Here is a 23826-nt window from a genome sequence, read left to right on the forward strand (position 1 = left end):
ATTAGGAGCCGAGAGTGAATGACTTTCAAGTTTTCTAGAACATATTTTCTGAGTTGACAAGTCGTCAGCAGTTGAACTGTGGCAACAGAAAGAGGCATGCTGTAGTCGTAAGTCATAGGAGTAGGGGAAAATTATGTGACATCTGGAGGAACAATGTTGTCCTTGCTGCCCCAGATTAGCACTTTTGCCCCAGCATAGTACTGTGGTGACCCAGCTCTTCAGCATTTATTACCATTTCCTCTCAATTACAAAGGGAACATCCAGCCACAAAAAAAACAACTGCTAATCATAGCTAGAAACATAGATTTAGAGACAGCATAGCCAAGAAATCCAAGCAGTGAACATCAGGTAGGTGATCAACGGAGGATTAATTCTGAGAAATAATTGTTCTATTTTGTTGTGACTTTGAGTAATGAATCTTTTCTTCTATAAATATAGCTTCTTATTTTCATTTAAGATATAAAAAATTTATTAAACTGTATAATCAGAGTGTTGAATATTATTTCAAATATGTAGACAATAATTTCTAAATAAAAACAATTGCCAAAGCATAATAATGACATTGAATTTCGTGTTATCTACCTTTAGATAAAATTTTGAATGCTGCATTTGAATCTAGTTGTTGATTAAAAAATAAAACAATCTATTAAATATATTTATAGGAAATTAATTTGCATAAATATTTAGGTGTTATATACTTGCATAAATGTCTTAGTGCAATAACAAAAGTGAAATGACAATCATTTGAAATATGAAAAATGCTATTTCTATTATATTTTAAGTAAAATTTCAGGCTTAAGAATCCATTTTTTCCTCTCAGGTTGTACAAAACCTCAAAGTGACAAGCAATGTAAAAATCATACTAGTTATAGAATAATGTCACACAATGGAAACTACTGCAAGTTTCCCAAGGTATACTTTCATTCTTCATTCAATTTGTCGTGCTAAGAGACCCTCAAATCACTTAGGAGTATTCATTATAAATGCAGAATTCTGGCCACATTATGGAATTGGAATCCAGTTCCACAAATCGGAACTTCTAGGAAATATCACTACATAATTTTATGCTGTTTCAAAGTAGAAAAGATCGTATTAACAATTTTATGGTTTTAAAACCCATTTATATTCATTTTTTTCACCCTCATTCATAAAATGTCTACTAGGTGTCAGGCTATTGCCAGGTTCTAAGGCAGGAAACAAAAAGTTCCTTCCTTCCTGGAACTAATATTCTAACTTGGAGATAAGCGTAAGTAAAAACTCCAACATATGTACAATATTCCAGATAATAGTAAGAACCACTAAGTATATGGAGGAGAACAGAGCATTCTGTGTTGGAGGTGAATGGGATTGGTCATTTTATAGAAAGTGATCAAGGAGGAATTTTCTCAGAACACAGTAAGGAAATGAGCTGTAGGCATTTAAAGAGGAGAAGCCAGAAGTGTTGGATCATAAGAGTTTGCTTCTCTTGACCAAGAAAGCATTAAAGAGGTCTGGTGGTTGGTGCAGCATGAGCAAAAGACGCTGTAAGCACAGAGCTACCAGAGAAGGAGCACAGAGATCCTAGGTAGGACTGTAGTTTTACAACAGGGTGATGTGAAAAGACGTGACATGAGCTAAGTTGTAAGAGAGGTATCACATTAACTACTTTAAAAATAGACAATGGAGGCTGGAGGTAGAAATCAGGAGGACTGTTTAGAAAGAAAACTATTGTATGCAAGGAAGTTGTAATAGAAAACAAAGTTGTAATAGTTCTTACAAGAGTGGTGAATAAATGAAAATTGGTAAGATTTCTGGCGTGGTATAGAGAGAAGAACTGCAAGAGTTTTGGACTTAGAATGAGAAGTCAAAAGGGCAGCTAAAGTAACTACAAAGTCTCTCACCAGAAGCACTGAGGGAAGGTGCTGTCATTTTCTGAGATGGAGAACATAGAGGTGGAGCAAATGTGCAGCAAAATCACGGTATGATTTTCAAACTGTGTTTAACAATTTGTTTTTAGTTATCAAAACAAAATTTTGAGTATGCAGTTGTATTTACACTTTAAAGCTCTGGAAAAAGTCCAGTGCTGACATATAAGTTTATACTCTGTAGAATACTGCAGCTACACTGAGAGGTCAGAGTGGATAAATAAGAGAACCCACTTCAGATAAGGGCTGAGCCCCAGGACGCTTTAAATTTAGGAGCAGAAATTAGGCAGAACTTGTACAAGAAATAGAGGGGAGAAAAGCACTGGCAACTTAGAAGGTTCTAAATAAAGTTGATATCCCAGAAGTCATTTGGAAAAAAATAATACAAGAAAAGGTAAATTATTGGTTCATTTTGATCATGTGAGTGTCTCTGGTGGCTCTGTGAGGGTGCATCATTTCCATAACTGAATGGCAGATTGTAAATAGCTCCAGAGACTGCAGAAAAGGAGAAGTGAAAACAGGGATTTCCTAGAGCTGGTCTTCCTTCACAACTATTTATTAAGCACCATGTAGAAGGCAATGCACTACAAATTGGGAAAGTAATGAATGTGACAGAGTTTTTACTTTCGAGGAAAGCATAGTTAACAAGAAAGATATAGAAAATACATAAGAAATATTTACTTATAAATTGGAAAAATTCTATGAAGGAAATAGAGTGTATAATAAGAAAAGAATCCATTTAACAGGAGGTACGAAAGGTCTTTCCAAGACTTGAGATACGAAAAACAGTGCAAAAGGAAGGGTCCAAGTCAAGACCTATTGGGGCAAAAAGCAGATACGACCTGAAGAAGGGCAGCATAACAGAGCAGCAGGGAGCAGGGTCAAGGTGAAAAAGGAAAGGTAAGCATCATTTTACAGCACACAGAAAAATGATTACAGTTACACTCTACAATGCAATGGGAAGCCACTATTGCAGGAGAAATAGCATAATCAGACTTACATTTTAAGAATATCAATAATTCCCCTAAGCCAGTAGGATTATATGTAGGATGTCTTAGTTAGTTAGTTTTCTAATTGCTGAGACAAAATACCTGACACCCAAACTTAAGTTTTAAAAACTTTATTTCAGCTAACATCTTGTCACAGTTTCAGTCCATAGTTGATTGGCTCTGAAGCAGCATGGTATGGCAGAGGGACACCACAGAGGAGAAACAGTCTATGGTTGAGCAAGTAGCAGGCATCGGAGTAGGAAGCAGCAGCAGCAAGCCTACCTTTCCCTTTATCCCATCCAGGCTAATCAGCCTTTTGAGTGGTGGCACCCCCACCCAAGGTACAGCTTCTGTTTTCAGCAAATCCATTCAGCCATACTCAGAACTATGGTAATTCCAATCAGTAGACTAATTTATCACTATATACCCTTAATCCCAGTAGCACATGCCTCAAATAAACTAAGGTTTGAACAGCCCTACCTATGAGCTCATGTCGCTTTAGGGGCAGACATCTGGATGTAACCATAACACAAGGAGACCAAACAGGTAAAATATACTCAGCAAAAGAGACAACTGTGTCTCAATAGAGGGTAGTGCTAGTGGAAATGGGGAGTAGGAGGTAGACTCAAGATATATTTTGCAGGCAGACTCAAACAAGTGGTACCAAGAATGTTGGTGATGAGTAAAGTGAAGAAGTAAAATAGAGCTGCTCTAAGCAATTTTTCTCAATATGTCACCAGAAATACATGGCAATGCCTGGAGGAAGATACAGACTAAAAGAGGGAGGTTTTATTAAGACATTCTATATACATGCAGGCTAATATGCTAATGAAAATTATTTAGTATGAAGGAAAGTAATGATGCAGAAAAGTGAAGGGATGATTCTTGGGGTGATGTATTTGACTAGGCTGAGAGATAGGGTTTAGTGCAGAAATTAGTGGGTTTTTCCATTCCTTCATATGAGATGAAAGAGTTTTTCACAGCAAGTGAGACTGTAGAGTACATAGATATGAGATTCAGGATGTTGACATATTTTGATGGCAAAGAATCTCAATTTTTTTCATATAATTTTTTTCTTCTGATGAAAAGAAGAAAGATCACAAACTAAGAAGAAGAAATAGAATGTTGGAAGACACAGTGTTAGAGAATTGCCTTGGGCTGTGGAAGGGGCAATGAGCACTGGAAATTTGAAGGTTACCTAAGGGTCATCTGAATTGAGTGGCTATGAAATTTAAGCTTAGATGTGTAAGTGAGACTGCTTATTCCCAGCCCCATCCATTCCCCTAAAGGCAAGTTGATAGTAGGGAAATGTTTGGGTTTGACTTGTGTTTCAAAACCATTAAGACATATTACAAAACAGCATGATTGTTCTAGGCCGGAAAGATGGAGAGTTAAGAGATCAAATAAATAAAATATATATGCAATAATGTCATATGCAGGATAGGCTATTATGGGAAGTTTTGAAAAAATGAAAAAATTCAATCAAGTATAATGAAAGAATTGCTGGAATCTAAATATATAAGGGACCACTATGAAGATACAAGATGATGGTTGGGAAGTGAGATGCTTGAATTCAAGTCTGTGGAAGAAGTTACAAGATCTAAATCAAAACTACGTAGTCGGGGGGCTGGGGATTTAGCTCAGTGGCACAGCACCTGCCTGCCAAGCACAAGGTCATGAGTTCTATTCCTGGTACCAGAACCAAAAAAAAACTAAGTAGTGGGTATGTTGGATCATGAGATCATTACAGGCATAGAAACTCTGAAGTAAGTGTGTGGGAAGGATTGACTACACAGATATCCAAATGTAGAATACTTACGACAAGAGTAATAATGGAGAGATAGCACTCAAACTGATATTTAGGAAATAAAGAAATCTGAGAACCTATATAGGACAACATCAGGTGGTAGAGTCTAGTAGTCTGCGCTCAAACTTTTTTTTAAATGATGGAAACAGAACACTCTGGAAAGAGCAATGAAAAGGAACAATCACCCCCTATCATACCCATACACTAAATACCTAAGGGGTGTTCTTCAAAGTATACCAAACAAATGACAACTCAGATTTGCATATAGTACTGATTGTTCCTCTGACTTCCATGATTTTATACACTTTTGCACCTTGACATTTTGCCATGAATTCCGAATTGCTGTCAATCTATTTCATAGCCAGAATACAACTCTGTGTTATCTTCCCCCATTGCCCACAAAAGTCCTGTTCCTTTTTGTGCCTGCAACAGATATAGATATTCTCTATATCTCAATATATGTCATTTCTATTTAACAAGATACTTAAACTAAATAAGCCCAAAAGTTACTTTCAAAAATTCTCTTTCCCTTAGTCTTCAAATTATATTCATCAAGAATTCTTCAGCATTGTCTCCAAACTCTGACACTGACATTTAACTGGTTCTTTAATTGAATGATTTTGTACTATTTCTCATCTGAAATTGTTTTATTCATTCATTTACATAGTTAGTGTTTGCCTTCCCTCCTTACAACCTAAGGAGGTTGCACGAAATTCCCTGCCCTATTTACCCATGTACCTTTCATTCCCAGATCGGTATCTGAATGTACTGTTAGCAGCAATAAACATTTGCCAAATAAATGAATTCATTACATCAACAGCCAGCAATGTACATCATTCTTGTACACTCAGGATAGGTCACTAGCCAAAAATGAAGAACCTGGATTATATTTTAAATTTTTGAAAAAAAATTCAGAGACATGATATTTAATTTTTCTGGATTTTAATCTCTTCATCCAAACATAAGGAACTTCAGACGCATTCATATCGAATGTTTCCTCCTGACCTAAAAGGCAATTATGTAAATCATAAATGAATTTCGCTAGACTTCAAAATTTTCAGTGAGCTAGAATTTTGTTTCCTTTCAAATGTAAGGAGGGGAGGGCATGTTACCATTTTCTTTGCGGTGATTCTGATTTCCACTGCTGGAAGTGCTCATGGCTCTGCCCTGCAGCCTGGGTGCTGCTGCTTGAGCGATCTGGCAAATCGGCATTCTGTTGGAGGCACATTTGGAGCAACCTTATGCCAACCTGCATTCTGCCAACCTGCCTCACAACTTCAGACCATTACTCTATCAACCCTGATTTTGACATATTTTTGCCTACAAAGGGCTGTGACTAAGAGCTGAACACAACCAAAAGCCCCAAGACATTGGCCTCTCTCATGCTGGTGCTTCAGGGAAGGGGAATGGAAGATTCCAAGCCAGGGCTGATTCATGATGAGAGCACAAACACTACAGCGGTTTGTGCTCTCCATTATCCTAATTGGGTTTCGTTTTTCATGTCAGCAGAAATGAGCCAATCGATCTTGTAACGCTTTAGGGTCACCTAAAGCTGTTTGAGGAAATACACATTTTTACAGAACTGGGATACTTGTGCTAAATTTTTGGCTCTGAATAACTAAGCAGAGGGTACTTCTGCTGCTCATTTAAAGAGCATCTCCAACTTTTCTGTCTTTTTTGGAAGGATAAGCTCACAAGCTGTCAGGCAAAGTATATACAGCCCCTCTACCATGACAGAACAGAACACTTCACTGAGGCTTGTCCCATGAGTTGTAGTATAGGGCAGGACCCAGAGCATTAATTTTCTCTCTTTAATTTGGCATCAGAAAAAGTCTGTCCTTTCCAAGACCTTCAGTAAGGAGGCCTTCAGTGAGAATTTCAGTCTAGCAATGCATCTGTCAAAAACAACTTGGACTAGCTTCTCTTGTCCACTTACTATTTTCATAAACATGAAACTCCCTTCAAAAAGAAATAAGAGAAGAGTATTTCCCAACCATTTCAGTGATTTCATTTTATATCTTTTATGCTGTAGGCAATACCTATAAAGTAGATATGAATGTTAACTAAGACACTTAGAGTAGAACAACATACTGAATGTGAAATAGAGAATTTTTTTCAATTGCAAGAGCATAGAAATAACTCTCATTTTTTTCCTACTGTCTCTACAAGAAATAGTTTTCATAGAAAAGAAAAAATATAAAAATAAAAAGAAGCTTAAACGAGCCAATGGCTCACAAAAGGAGGAAATTTGCAAGATATTATCACACCATTCCAGTTGTTGGGCTTCCTTCTAAACTACTCCACGTTCAGTTACTAAATAAATTGGTCCATTTAAAACTGCAAGGCATAAAATAGAGCTGCTTTAAGTGGGTCATAAGCATAATACAACTAATTTTTCTGCTTTTGGATGGGCATGATTTTGATTTTATTTCTGAAGAAAGAAGAGAGTTTTCTGTGCAGGTTTTGGTACTTTCAATTTTTAAAAAATGGAAGAAATGAGTGTAAATTACAATTCTCATATTTACAGGATCTGTATTTGAGTTCCTTACATAAGCGTCAGCTTGCAACATTAGAGACATCTTAAATTCCAACCTAGCCTGGAGAAGTTAAAGAGAATTAAAACATATTCACTGATTGATTATTCACATTCATGTGCTGCTTCTCACAGATGAAAAGTGTTTATCAGGACACATGATGTAACATATTCATATACGATACATTTTCATTCAAAAAGTCCCTAAGCACTTTTCTTCATGGAATCAGGTAAAACACATCAGAGCATTACAGTATCTACAAACATTCACTATGCAGTTATGGACCCACATACCAAGCAATTTACCAGTGTATAAATTCTCTTATAAGTTTCAGTTAAAGCTAGGCATGGTGGTGCACGCCTGCAATCCCAGCACTCAGAAGGCTGAGGCAGGAGGATCCTTGTGAGTTCCAGACCAGCCTGGGCTACAAAGTGAGCTCAAGGCCAGTCTGAACTGCATAGTGAGACCCTGTCTCAAAAAAGACAATAAATAAGTGCATAAATAAATTTCAGTTAAAGTTTTCAAAATAAATTATTTGATTACATTATCAGTTATACCTTTTTTTGTTTGTTTTTCTTCCGGTACCAGGAATCGAACTCACAACCTTGCACTTGCCAGGCAGGCACTGTACCCCTGAGCTATATCTCCAGACCCTAGTTATATCTTTCACATAGATTATCATTTCTCTATGTTAGAGTGAGTAAACTTGAATCATAGCCTCTTCTCATGGTAATCTTCTTTCCATTGCACAAAAATTGTCCATGCTAACAGGTTAGATTTTTGTATCCAGTTTTTGGTGGTTAAGATAAAATAAACATAATGAATATTGCCTCTTGTAGATGATCTTAAATTACAGTTTAAAAATAATAAAATAAATATATCAGAATCCAAAGCACTAGGAAAACTTAAGTAGAGGGAGAGTCTGCAGTATGTGCTCTGTCAACAAGATGAGGAATGTTCTCCTAAGTGTGTCCAAAAAGGATTGGAGGTCTGGAGTTTGTATGAGGACGCAGGGATTTTGGCTAAGAGCTGAAGCTCATTTCTTTCATTGCTTTGGGCAACAACCCAAAGACATTTATCCATGCCTGCAAATGTTCCAGGCCTTATCTTGGGTTCTATTCTGCACAGGAAAATGTGCCTGTGAGTGGTCACAGGACTAGTCATGCACTTCTCAAATGGGACAGAAACAAATGAAGGAATCTGAGGAGCCCAGCAATACCTGTGCTCTAAATGAGATTGTTTAATAACTTAAAGGTTTTACATGTAGGACTAAATTTTGTTATATATTGATATTATTGCTGATATAAACTCATTGCTGGTATATTTTCAGTATTGATTGTCCTATCAATATTTCTCTCAAAGCATTAGAGTATTAACAGTCTTGTCTCTAAAATATAAACCATTAATTACATGAAATTTATTAATGTGTAGTCAAAGTGACTTTGCATTGATTCCATGTCTATGTCAAGCAATTTGCAAGGGAAAAGAGAGAGGCAGGCAAATATTTGAAATACATAACTATGTCCCTGTCTCAGAAAATTAGCTATTAACATAAAATAATTACGTTAAATTTTACAATTGCTTCGGAATGCAATCTATCTCCTGAATTAGCATTTATCTTCATGATGGTTGTTTTTTATGTAATGCACATAAATGTTAGAATCTGTTTTGCCTTTGGAGACAGGCCACTTCCCCAGGCTTCTTCGGGCCAAGGGCATAATGGCCGCCTCCTCCTTTACTCCTTCCATGAATGAAAACTGGAAGTGAGAGGGGAAGGAAAGATGGCCAGGAAGGATGAAGCCAGCCTGGAATCCACTGTGGGCTCACTGTATCCATCTCCTCTGTTCTTTACTATTAAGAGGAACTTGCACATCTGGACACAGAGAGAGGGTGATGCTTGGCAATATCTCCATCTCTTCATAGCTACCTTTGAGTAAAACTGTTTCCTGTTGCCTCTCATGTTTGTGAAGCAGCAAGAGGTAAAAACCTGAGCGGCTGGTGTCATCATTCTACCATCCCCAGTTCCCCGTTCAATGCATTCTAACATACAGGTTTTTCTCCTCTGCTTCTAATCTGGTGTCTCCACATATGCTTCTTAGAGCAGGGTATATCTTTTATTTTAAAGTCAACAATGACAAAGCAAGGGTTAGAAATCAGACCCTTCAGTACACTTTTATTATAATTATCATTGCCTTAATGTGCTATGTTAGGCTTATTTTAACCCAAGCCTTACACATTAATAAACTGTTATGTAGGTGGTAAAACAAAATTAGAACAGTTGCTAATATTATAACAAGATTGTTTGAAAAGAAACTCCAAGGAAGTAAGTCATTTGAAATAGTGAACTGACATTTTATAAAGTATATTTATTTTTAAAAAGCACATGTTTTAAACAAATATTAATAACAGAGTTTCACTGTACCTTTTATTAAATTTTATAAAAAAGACATATATACTATGTCAAATGATATAAAATGTTTTTGGAAAAGAAAAAAAGGCATACCAATAAATTGACCACCTTTATTTTGTTAAAAGGTTTTTATTAAAAATGAACATTGCCCAAATGTTAAAAGAATTCATACACTTGCATCACTGAATAATATCTTAATTTGCCATAGAAATGTCCACAAAATAGTACAAAGCCAAAAATATACTTTTTGAGTAGCTGATAAGAATTTAAAGCTAAAAATTTTCATTTTAAAGTAAGAAAAAGAGAATTGATCACCTACAGTTTGTCATTCAATGACACCATCTTCATTTGCCGATGTGTGGGATGCTACCAGTTTGCCAATATTAATGATTGTTGTCATAAATAGTAACTGACTAATGACATTTCTGTCATCCTTAACAAAACAAAACGTGCATTGACCTCTATTTCCGACTTAGCTCTAGAGCACGCTGCTTTTTTTCTTGAGATAGTAGTCCACGATCACTGCTTTCATCCTTCATTCGCTGCCAGACCCTCATCATTTCTATTTTTCAATGCACACAGCTTCTGTAAAACACCTCTCACCCAGGGCCTTTTCCTAGGTACTAAATGCAAAGGCTCATTTTTTATCTTTGATTTTACTTAGCAACACTGGCGTGGTTCCAAGTTCAGCCCCCATCAATAGCTTTTTTCTTGACTTCCATCACAACATACTATCCCACTCAGGCTGTGGCTCTAGGACACCTCTCCTGTCATTGTCCTCTGCTGGTCCCCTCTGTTTTCTCCTTCTTTATGCTGGGTGTCCAAGAGCTCATTCTTCATTCCTTTCTCTACGCAGATTCTTCTGCTAACCACATTCACCAGAAGGCTTTTCAATGGGACCTTGTTTCTGAGTTCACAACCCCTGCACATGCCTACAGCCCTGCCTGGGGTTTAAAGTTTAGTGTCTATACAGAAATTCCTTATAATCTTTATTTTTAAATGTGTAGGTTTTAGGTGCAGTCTGATTGAAAAAAAATGGAGGGCGTGCCAAGTGCCCCGAGCTTCAGCTCAGATGTGTTTTCTCCTCCCACCACTCTTCCACCTTCCGGGAGGGCTCCTGTGCCTATTGCTCGGTGGCTCCCACACAGCCATGCCTGGTCATTCTGTGTGCCATCAGGGACCTGTGTGTACTGTGCGGAGGCCTGGGGACCCTGTGCCCTTTGTCCAAGCTTCCATTTACGGCTCTGGGCATCTGACAGAGTTGGCACTTACCCCATGAGTACCTCGTGTCCAAAAAGCACAACATCAAATAGGACATGAAAAGAAGAAGTGAACTCAAATGCTTTTTAGACAGGACCTAATTCGTCCTGGGCCCCACAAATTATGTAGTGACTCCTGCTCTCAAAGATGCCTCCATTCTTACAACTTCCTGTAGAACTAGAGACTTCCTCATCCAACAGACCTCACAGTATTTCATAAAAGTATTCAGAGTCAAGTTTACAAACAACTGAATTTTTACCAGAGATTTGTTTCTCTGATAGGTTTACCTAAAATGGCAGTAATTTCAAACATTCAAATAATTAGGCCGAAGCTTGTCATTCACATTTATTACTCTACCCCACTCCAAATCCATTTCTTCGGGGAAACCCAGTATTCTTTATTTTGAAAACTTTTCCACAACCCAAGGAAACTTCACCATTTCCTATGCTACCAACTGAATCTTTTGTCTGAAAGCTATCGAAGATCCAATGTGGACTCCTTGTCTCTACTTTTGCCCACCATTTCCAGGGATTTTCTAAACAGTAGAGTTTAATAAGCCATTTAATACAAGGAGATGACTCTCTTCATCCTTTTCTGAGAACTCTACATGGATTCCTTCCCACAGCCCCAGAGCGACAGCAGTTGTCCTCCCAGTGCCCCAGCCCCTGTGTGACCACATCTGCCTGGCTGACATCTTTATTGCCTCTGCTCTAATTTCTTACTTTCTCTAAATGTGAAAGGCTTGTTCCTGCCTGAGGAACTTTGCACTGACCACTCATGCTGCTGGGATTATCTTCTCTCTCATACTCACAAGGACAAAGCCCTCACTTCAAGCTTTTGTTGTTGTGGTTGTTGTTTTGTTTTTATGTTTTTTTTTTTATTTTAAAGAAAATAGTACAAAAGAAAAGAACAATAGCAAAATACAAACAACACAAAGCAAGGACATTAGAAATGATACAGGGTTTCAAACCAAATGATAGAGATTAACAGTGGTTGTTATATTACACATTGTTATCTTCAACAAAGTTGCTCAGATTATCAGATGTAAGAATAGAAGATTGATTAAATCTTTAGTTTTTTGGTTTGGTTTGGTTTGGTTTTGTTTTTTCCCAGTACCAGGAATCAAACTCACGACCTTGCACTTGCCAGGCAGGAGCTGTGCCGCTGAGCTAAATCCCCAGCCCCTGATTAAATCTTTAAAGGGAATAAGAAAGTAATAATTTAAAAGAACATTAGAGACAATATATAGTGTCACTAGGCAGGATTGTAGGAATTCACCAATGGATATTACACTGCAAATTGTTGTCATCCAATAAGTTGCTCAGATGATGAAGACTTTCCTGGCCATCCAAATAAACACTGCAGTTTGCTCACTGTTCTTCCTCATGGCTGATCTGCTGTATCTTTCATCATATTTTTATTTTTCTAGAGTAGCTATCAGGCTCATTTGTTTCCTTATTGTACCTACTTGTTTGCTGTGTCCTTATGTTAAAATACTCTCTGATGGCAGAGATCTTGTTCATCAAGGTATTCAAAGCACCTGTCAAAGCGTCTGAACAAAGTAAACATCTGGTGGATGACAGAATGTCAAAAATTGCAGATTGAAACATCACTCAAAAATATATGAAGGGATATAAATCAATCCATATGTTAATAATGATTATAAGAAAAAAATTTTAAAAATTAAAATAAAATATTAATAATTCAGTAAAGGGAACATATATAAAATCATCTGATATTTCTATGCATGTGTGTGAATGTGAAAATTTCCTCACCCAGCTCTGAATATTCAGTAAAATTTATTTTGCAAGTACTGTGTATTCTTCAAATGAACACAATGTCTACCTACACATAAGTGGATATACAAAATGTGACTTATATGTAAAAACTGAATATTATTCAGGCTTTAAAAAGACAAAAATCCCGTTACATCTTATTATGTGAATGAACTATCAGGACATCACAGTAAGTGAAATAAGTCACAACAACATAAACACTACTCATTTCAATTATACAAGGTATCTACAGTAATTAGAGAGAAATACAAGTATATGGATGGTTATTGGGATTAGGGGAAGGGAGAAAGGAGAATTTGTTGTTTAATGGATACTGAGTTTCACTTTTGTGAGACAAAAGGGTTCTGAAAATGTTGCTCAGCAGTGTAAGCATGCCAACACTATTCAGCTATGCACTTTAAAATGGTTAAGGTGATTGTCTTGGTTACTTTCCTCTCTTTGCTAGGACAAAATACCTGACACCAAAAATTAAGGAAGGAAAAGTTTATTTCGCTTACAGTTTGTGGAGGATTCAGTCTGTACTTGGCAAGTTACAAGGCAGAGTGGCACATGGCAGAAGGCTACAGCTCATGGCGGCAGGACACAGCAAAGCAACGAGCACACATACAAGGGCGGAAAATGGCCAGAAGCACAAAAGCCAGGAAATGGCCCCAAGCAGCCTCTTGCTCTCCCTTACATATGTAAACTATCCACCCCAGGGCAGGTGTACCTCTCACACCCATAATGAATCAAACTCTAAAAGCCCGCTCCATGACCGCATGAGGCTTTGGGGGGACACCCATGCACAAACCATAACAGTGATAAATTTCATGATATACATTTCTTACCACAACTTAAAAAAATATTAAATAGTTAATGGGAAAATTTGCAATTGTTTCCTGGTATCTTAAATTTTGGGTCAAAATTTCAGTTACAAATATGAAGGAAATTGCAAACATTAAGAAAAAGTAACACGAATTTACACATTACATTTAAACCACGAGAACCTTAAGAATGAAATGTTTTGGGGGAAAAAAGAAAGAGGAAGGAAGGAAGGGAAAGAAGGAAAGGAAATCCTGTCAAGAGAAGTTTGAAAAGTATTCATCTCCCCACTTACCATTTAATGCGTGATGTGGAAAACTAAGCTGGGATCATCTTACAACACATATCCATTGCACCTTCAGTTTCCAGAAATACCTTTATGAGTTCTTTTGCCATAATTATTTTTGCCACAGTCACTCCGTGTAGATAATCTTGAGCCCTCTCCTTGCTCACTTATGCCAGCAAGTGTCTCTGCCAGTGTTTGTAGTGTGTCTCAAGGGTGGCTGTGTTTTTCTGGTTCTATGATTTAAGGTGAATGCTTAAATTTGCTTGGGGCATAGGAGTTCAAGAAGCAACAGCATTAGGATTTGAGAAGCTGAGATCACTCAGATGTCCACATGACTGCGTCTCAGTAACAACCCCACAGATAAACTCAGGTAAACGTCTCTGATTGGCAGCACCTTACAGGCAAAGTTAAATTTAATGGTAAGAAAAGTAAGCACAAGTCCACGTGACTGTGGTGGGAGGGGAGTCCTGGAAGCTTGCTAATCGCTCCTCCTGGACCTCCCCTTCTGAACCTGCATCCTTTGCTGATTTGAATCTTTCCCCTTTCATGGGACAAACCATAACTCTGAGCATAGTGGCTTCTGAGACTCGTATTCCTTTAGTAAACTGTCAAGCTTGAGAGTGATCTTGGAGAACCTCCAAACATCAAGATGAAAGGTAACACATGGAAACCGATAACACATTATTTGGAACATGGCATTCTATATACATTAGACTCTACTCACATATTTTAATATTCTAATGGGAAAAGACTATTGAAAGTATGAAATGGAATCCTAACGACAATCTTATTATATGACTGATCATAGACTATAATTAATTACCATTTACTCTGAACTTTTACAAAGTGATGGAGCACATGCAGTTGCACTGTGCACTGTTATTATAGAACTACTAAACACAGTGACCAGAAGACAAGTTCCTCAAAGATATCGCTTAAATATGTTCTTTTCCACATAAGTGGCAGAAAAAACAATTTGAGAACATTTTAGAGGAACTGAAAGAACTTTAAATTATTCTAAAGCTTACTTTTAGTTTTCAAATGTTTGTATTTTAAAACTTTAAAATATCAAGTTACAATTTCTCTTAATAATCTTCTGCTTTAAAATTGACACATTTTGTGGTGCAATTAAAACAAGACTATCATTAGAGGTGACAGACTAGGTAAGAAAAACAGGCTAGGCTGCAGTAATTTACAACAATGTTTAGTTTCACAATTTCAAAGTGAGAATCTGCCATGATCTGAGTTCTAAAGATTACACCCATGTGAGGAGACTTAACAGGTTCAGCTTAGAAACGTTAAAAACAGCTTTTTTTTGTACACATTCTTAGATTTTTCTAAATTAAATTAAATTAAAGAAATTACCTGGTTCTCACTACTCATAGGTTTTTCTAAAAGTACAAGATACATAGAGCTTTAAAACTTTTATTTTAGTGAACATACCACAAATGTTTCTTATGTAAGCACTAAGACAGACTGTTTTAGTTACTGTACTTACTTAAAATAGTTACTGCTTTCCTTACTTAGGTCCTGAGAAGATGTAAATTTGGCTCAGTATCTAAATCCGTAATGAAATCTGTGCACTATATTTTCATACCCTATTTTTCTCTATAAAATTATATATTGATAACAATGTGGATAATTCTGCTGGCAAGTCTGCCTTCATTAGGGGATGGAAATCAGCAATATGTTACATTTGCCCATTTATTTAAAAATTCTTAAAGCTGGACAAGATAATAATATGAGCTTGCACTGTGTTGTCAAACATGTCTATGTTAATAAACATCCAATTCCAGGCAAGCTTTTGTGTCATGGTCTGAAAGAACTGAGATTGAATCTACTTGGAGTTATGTCAGATTCTCACAGTTTCACAGACACTGGAGGAGACATAGCAGCCATGGTCAGAGACCAAAAACAGTTTACTACACTGATCAAATGCAGTAGTGCTTTTTGTATTTACCCTCTTTTCCCCAATTCAAATAAGGAACATGAAGAGCAACTTTATATAAAACAACTGTTTACAGTGCCTTCCTTTAGTTCTGGGTGATACCATATGTTGCAGTTTGTGTCTAGTTGTTCTCATCCCCCCCAAAGCTCCAGCAGTCATAGAGTTTTTTTGGAGATGGTTGAATCTAGAGTGTGTGATTTATTCATAGTGTAGTGCTGAGATTAAGTGTTAGTGATTGCTGGATCAGTTTACTGATTGGATTGGCACTGCCCTAATGCTAATAGACTGGCTACAACATAAAGGACAGAAAGATGCTTGTGTCTTCTCTTTTGTTGCTTTCTGTCTTTTGCTACCATGAATTTTGCCCCTCTGCCCTGTATCACCCTGCCTTGGAGCCATCTGATTATGGCTGAAACCTCTACAAACTGTGAGCTAAATAAATCTTTCCCCCTCTAACTTTGGGTGTCAGGTTCTTTTCCTCAGCAACAAGAGAAAAGTAATTAAGACATGGTATTATACTGAACTGTAAACTCATTTGACCTAGATCCGTGAAGACTCAATCTTCTTCCAAAGGCATTAGTAATCCTGTGCTTTACTCCAGAGGTAGATATTATCACTGTCACCTAAGCTTTTTTATTCTAGGGATATCCTCAAAAAGATAGTCCAGAACAAATGGTAATCAGCACTTATGAAGCAGGACATAGTGCATGAGTACTGGCATTAGAGTACTTTGACTCCACAGAGCACAACAAATGCCACTGTGCCCACCACAGGGATAGAAGTCCTGATATTTGGCCAGCTGTATCTTGGCATCACAGTCACCAAGAAAAACACAACAGCATTCAAGCTCTAGATGAAATGGCACTCCCACTCAAGCTGTGAAGAAGAGTAAGGTCCGCTCAATACTTCGCATTGGTTCCCCATGGCTGACCAGTGTTCCTGGCAGTGCAGGAATAGTATGACCTCCATGCACCTATCTTGTGCCAGATGAGCTCACCTTGTCCCCTGTAGAATTAGAAATACTGAAACCCGTGAGTGAGCTTGTGGACCTTTTCCTGATGCTTAAGCTGAAACAGAAGAGTTTACTGGATCAGAGAGAGATATTCCCAGAAGTCTCGGTAAGCGCAGCACAGCCAATGTGGACTCCTTCTCTTTGGAAAGGAAGTACCCCAGGCTCAAAAGCTAGTCCCTTTTGTCTGGTGGTGTAAAGACTGCATTCAGGCATCTTTCAGACTGCACTCTGCCTTCCCTGACAGTGCTTCTTGCTTCTTAAAATTGTGTATAAATAAGAGTTATTCTTGAAGAAATATTCATCAATAACAACCTAATCCTATTCTGTTTTCATTCAAATTTTCAAATATACTACTTTATAGCAATGTGTATGAGGCATAATTGAAAATAAGGTAGATGTTTAAATTTAACACTTATTATAGTAAAACACACATTACCACTAACCTCCCTCAAAATACTCAAACACACTTACTGTTCTTGCCACTTTCTGAGACAGTTCTGGAAATCCTTCCATGAGTGTTCGGTTGTGCTATCAGACCTGCCTCAATGTCCCAGATAAGCTCAAAACATTTACTTTCAAGGTCATTTTGATTTTGGAGAACAGACAGAAGTTGTGCCGTGCATAATGCAGTGAGCAAGGTGGTTGAGGATGCACCATGGTTTTCACGAACCCTCCTTTCTGGTGAAGGGGCCTGGTGGCAGCATTCACTGTATTCGTACGTAAACTTCAAAAAAACAAAACAAAAGACTCAAGAAAGAGCACGTCCAGAACTGCTTCAGAAGGTGGCAAAAAGTGAGGGGGAGTATTTTAAGGAGGATTAATGCCACTGAGTGTGGAATCAATTTTTAAAATTCAACATTCATGCTCTATTTTGATCCCACATCATATACTTTAAATTATATTTATTTAAAACTGCAGTTATTTCTACAGAAATTTATTTTTCCTAATCATTTTATATCTTGCAGTATCTTTTCTCTTTCATCTATAGCCCACTAGCAGAGGTACTGTGTAGCCTAGTACATAGTAGTAGCCACTGTGATTCTACTGCTATCTACACCCGTCTTCAATTACACCAATCCTTCCACACTCTGATTGGAACACGAGGCCCTTTCCCCCTTTGCTTCTAGTCACCAAACATTACCTATTGACTCAGCTGTCATTCATTAATTTCTTAGATAAGTGCGTATAATAACTATGAATGCATTTAGCATACAGATGGCACTCAATAAATTACAGGTAGAAACACTATGTGCTAAGAATTGTAGCAAGTGATAAAAGGCAAAGATAAATTATTCAACATTCTTCACATTGAAGTTCTTCGTGGCCAAACTATAGAGAAGAAAATTTAAAATGCAAAGATTCCTACAATGTATTAGGAACCAAATTCCTACTTATGACAATCGATAAAATATAACAGGATAGGATGTGGTAATTACGATTTTCTCATATCATTCTTATAGACGTTAGCTATAGCAATATCTTCCTTTTGGGAAGGAGGTGCAAACCTTTGATGGTGATGTATTCTGATCAAGGTGGAAAGGACAGAAGGGATCAAAGATGCTGTGATTTATATTCAAGGGGCAAAGCCATTTTATTAGAAAATCTCATCAAGTTGAGAGAGACTATTGATAGTCACAAGAATCACATTCAGTGTCTTCCTTCGTACTAGGGGTCATAAAAAATAAGAAACACATTCTTTCAAATCCCTTATTGAGCCCAGTAGTGCATGCCTGTAATCACAGTTCTTGGGCATTTGAGGTAAGAGAATCACAAATTTGGTGCCAGTTTAGGCTGCACAGTGAGACCTTGACTCAAAAAAAAGTGTTTGTGTAATTCCAAAATTTCTCCACCCCATTAAGGACCTCTGAATGTGGTTGCAGAGGAAAACACAGAATTAACAAAAGTTGAGAATGTGAGCAATAACTAACCGAATAGTTACTCTTTCTAAATCTTAATTCCAGCACATTTACGAGGAGGTGTGTGCTCTCCGTTTGCGCATAATGACCATCAATCTCGATTACTTTAACAGGTCACTTTCTTTATACTGTCTTGTTATATTTTTTGTCTATGAAGAAGTATTTGAGAGTAGTAGTTTTATATAAATTGGTGGTGTAGCATCAGTATAGTTCATTATACTTATTATGTGATTAAAGTGCCAGATAATATCCTAAATTTTTTACTTGAGAAACACATTTCTGCAAGTATTAGAGCTATAAAGTCAAAGTGACAGTGATAATAAGCATGTGCATATTTAGCATTTCATATTATTGGAGATTTTGAATAACAGTAATTTAGTCTATTTAAAGTTAAAATGATACTTCTACCTACATTCTTTATGTAATAATCATTAAAATTATAACATTAAATCCATTCTCTATTTTGCTGAATGATGGCCAAAATTTCTAAAATTGTTTCACAGAATCCAAATCATAAAATATAGAAACTATTACTGAAGTCAATGTCTTTTGTTGATAATAAGCATATACCACTTTAAAGACTATTTCTCTACTTTACTATTACTTTACTCTTTCTTCTCCCCTGTTGCAGACTATTTCTGCAAGCATGTGCACTTAGAGTGGAGAAAATAAATGAATATTTTATAAAATTGAGTTTTAGTAAGAAATTTGTATCAACAGAAATATATATATAATTTCAGATTGTTCACATCATTTCCCCATTTTTTCTCATATATAAATATACATGTCATTATTATTTGAGGATTTCATTCTTTACAAGGAAACCAAATAAGTAATATATAGCTAAATTAATTGTTTTCTTGATCTCTGAGATGAAAATATTCTTTCCTTGCAACTTTTTCAAATCCTTGAAAAATGTCACTTATAGCAAAAACAGCGAGGAAAATAAACTGAATGAATCACAGTTTTGATCTTCACACTATGACTTCCTATTCTTCACACTATGACTTGCCCCTCGATTGTCAAGTACAGACCTGATGCTACTTAATGCTGAAGCAATTTCACAAAAAGTCTATTAATTGACTATAAGAGCAGGGAAGCAATGTATTTCCTGTCCTTTCTCTGCCTTTTCCTCATTTACACAGGGATAGAACTGGAAAAAGTAGAAAGAAGAGACAGAATGAATGGAGTCAGAAATAACCAACTCGATTCTCTCCAAAACAAAGTATTGCATAACAAGTACCCCAATGAATACAAGCATTTCTTCTCTGGTTAATGAATCAGGAATTTTTCACTCAGGAATATTTTAGTAGCAGTCAATCAGTTATTCTGTAACCAGAAAAGTAAAAGGCATGTTAGGGAAATGACATGGAGAAAAAGGTCGTGTCTTGTTATTGTATTCAAAACTTTTTATGAGGACTCATATGAGAGAACAAATAGACAAAAAATTAGTGAAGCCCAACAACCTTCTTAACATATAATAGTAAAGAAGTGCCATATATTGCTAGTTGCTATTACTAACTGTCTTTTAATCACATTGAAATCTCCAATTCCTGTATTCTTTTAGATTTTCTCTATTTATTCTGTATAATTTTCACACATCACAGACCTTGTAGTTCATTATGCCAACCAATACTTCAGTCCTTTTCCCCATTCTCAACTGTGGCCTCAAGCAAGCGAACTTCTTGTTCTAAAGTAACTCACTCAGTACTGCAAGAGTTACTGTGTTAAAACACTAGTTTCATCATTTGCTCCTCCAAAACTGTTTTTGGTTATTATATGTATCTCAACAAAGAGCACCACACTGCCCTGTTACAGAAACATAAAATTCTTTCTTGATTCTTTCTGGAATCTCATATCAAATCAACAGTAAAGTCTTGTAAATTCTAGATGTATTAATATCTATGGGAGATATTGCCTCCATTTACAAGTCATGAAATATGTTTCAAGTAGTGCAAGAAATGGCCCCATAGGCTCAGTTTGAAAACATGAGTTTGGTACCAAAAAAGTCATTATATCAAGTAGGTGATGGCAGTTTTAACTTTATTAAATGCAGATCCAAGAAAAGAAATCATACTTTAAATAGGGGAAATGTGAAAAAAATTCCTGGAAAGAAAAAACATGGCTAAAGAATATAACCACAATGAGAGATGTATACCTTATGTAAATTTCTCTACAGAAAGAAAAAAACACCACCACATCTCTGAAAAGTCATAGCTAACATTCAGTAAGTAGCTATTCTTTTCTCCAGCTATTTTCTGCTGTTATCATTGCTTTGGCAGAAATATATCAGGGACCATGTCCTTATTTTAGAGTAATTTTACTGCCACAGAATATGACTTTTATTTTCATCACAAATACAAAAGAAACAGAAAACTAATACAGATCAAATTGAAGAGAAAGTGAATAAAATCAATTTGAAGGGAGATACCTTTGAATAATTAAGCAAAATATTCAGTTACCATAGAGAACTATCTGATCTTATCATCTTCCAAACTATAGAACTAAATGAAAGTCCCATTTTTAAAGTTTCAATGATGATCCAGGAAAAAAATAATTCTTATGAGTATTAAATAAATCAGAATAGATCACAATTTACTTCTTTGATCAAATAGTCTGAGTGAAGTAAACAAAATGTCTGCAAAGAAATGCTGTGTCATTTACTTTGCTTCATAAGAAAACAAATACCTCAAATGAGAATGAAAGTCAAAGTGTCATTGGATTTTATGTCCTGAAAGCTACAATACAGCACAGGCTTGAAGATTGTATACCTAACGTGATAACTCACATGTTCTAATGAAATGAGATATTTGTTGAAAATGAGTAACAACTGTCTTTTAGTAACCTAATAGAGAAATTTAGATATTAATAAATAATATTTTAAATATCTGGTAAGAATATTATTCCATTCAGTATTTTAGTTAATTTTAGACGTAACTTCACCCAATTAAGCACTAGGTAGAATAATTTATAAAGTTTTAAGCAATTTTACTTTAATGTATGGGGAAGATGTCTACTCACTAGCTGTGGGATCAGTGGTGTCTAAGAGTCACAGAGAGCTACTCTGATTTGTAGAATCGCAGAAGAGCCCACTGACATTAAGATGATTTTGTCCAGTGTCATAGGAGAAAGCAGTGAACTATCCCACCCACTGATTCCAGCAGTAAATGGTCATAAACTCTCTCACTACTTTCTGGAAAGATACTTGGAGGGCAATGAGCATATTGCCCATATTAGTACCATGACCTTGCTCAGCCCCAATAAACTAGCGAATTTTTTTTAAAAGTTAAATGATTCACAGAATATAAGGATATTGGGTGGGTATTTATGTTAAAAATAAAATTAAACATCGAACAATGTTTTCAAATAATTTTCACATCTGAAGAGCTGTGCAAATATGAGCTATGGAAATGCAGCCCACCATATATTTTTACATAGCATGCCCTAACAAGTACATAGCAACTATTTGCAAGTAGATCAATTCTAAGGGATTTACTATGCTATCAATTTTCAAGATTCATTGTGCTTATAAATGCTTGGAAAATTTTCAGTTTCACTAGTTTAACTCCACCTATAAAATTAAACATGTTACCATATATACACTGTGCATATTTGACCAAAGAGAACAAGTAAAAATGACTTATGAATGCCTGCTGGTGAAAGAAAAAAAGCATACTTTAGCTAGCTGATATATTCGGATGCTAGGTAGTGCAAATTAATTCCCTTAACTATCCTAAGCTTCAAATTAGGAGAGTTTTAATTGCTTAGATTTATGCATATCAAACTCTCATCCAGAAGCAATAATGCACGGCATTTGTTTTGGATTTGTCGGGGGGTGGCATGCGTAGGAAAGCTGCCCTGTACTTTGACTAGGATCCCATCAGTCTGCCCTCTGCACCTTTCATGCAAGCAACAAGCAGTTTATCAAAACATCACTTCCAAACACACCCAGAAGTCTCTGAGAGGAGTTCTGATCAATTTTCTCCATTTCTCTACAACTGTGTGATGTGGGGCTGCCCTGACAAATGCTCATTTAGTGCCAGTTCGTTAAAGTAGCTCAGCTAGGAGCTGATGAAACAGGTTCAGCACAAATACAGACAGTTTCAGTCACAGACAGAGAATAAGGATAATCATGCCTTCTGTGTGGCTGGGAATCCGAAGATCATTAAGTAGGCTTAATACTTTTTTCTTTCAATACAGAAATACATGCTCCATACTAGAAAGCACAGTCTCACTGACTATTAATGTAATGCTTCTTTCGCTTTCTCATCTGTTTTCCATCCTAAATAAGTTACAGTGTGGCCGCACCACTCAGAGGACCCTTTATGTAAGAATTTGAAATACTGAGCTGGGGAAAAATTGCATACAGTTCTTAGTTATCCTCTTTGATGACTCTAATTTATAAAGTGTAGAAAGGAGCTCCAGAATGTATAATTTTCAATCTTCTAGAGAAAATTGCAGAAGGTAGATATTGGAACGAATCTCTGTTTTAGAACCCTCATACAGTAACCTCATAGAATTGCTTTGTGGAAGCCCCATTACCCACCTAATAAGACATTAGCCAAAATGAAGTTTTGGAAGTGGATCAAAATAGACAAGCTTTGTACTATATGGTAATATCCGACTTGATCTCTGTACTTGCTACAAAAGTTATTTTCCTGTCAACTTAGAGAAAAATTGATGTTTCACCTTCCAGGTGATTATAGTCTGCAAATGTCTGAAGCTTTGAGGAGAGTTATTGGAAAGAGTGATATTTCTATGTCATGGATAATCCTCTTCTCAAATACTGTACACTGGTCAGTAGATGAAGCCTACAAAAATATAATTGGTTGTCTACCTATTCACAGATGTTTTAAAGCAATTTTGACACTGCAATCCTGGATTTCTTGTATAATATTTCCTGCAATATTTTCACAATATTTGTCAAGAAAATGTATATGTTAAGAAAAATTCTGGATTGAATTGAACTGAATATTTTTAAATGAATTTAAAAAGGATATTGGGAGGGAGTTAAAAATAGTAAACAGAGGCACCCGGGGCTCACCAGCTGCTGTGCAAAGAAAGAAAACCAACACAACAGGCGCTTACCTGCATTTTGAGGTCGGCCATCTTGGGAGAGCACTGGAATCCACAAAAGAAGCACAAAGGCCTCCTAAAATTCAA

The sequence above is a fragment of the Chinchilla lanigera genome, unplaced genomic scaffold, assembly GCF_000276665.1.
Source record: "Chinchilla lanigera isolate Chin_1 unplaced genomic scaffold, ChiLan1.0 scaffold00002, whole genome shotgun sequence".
Taxonomy (NCBI): domain Eukaryota; kingdom Metazoa; phylum Chordata; class Mammalia; order Rodentia; family Chinchillidae; genus Chinchilla; species Chinchilla lanigera.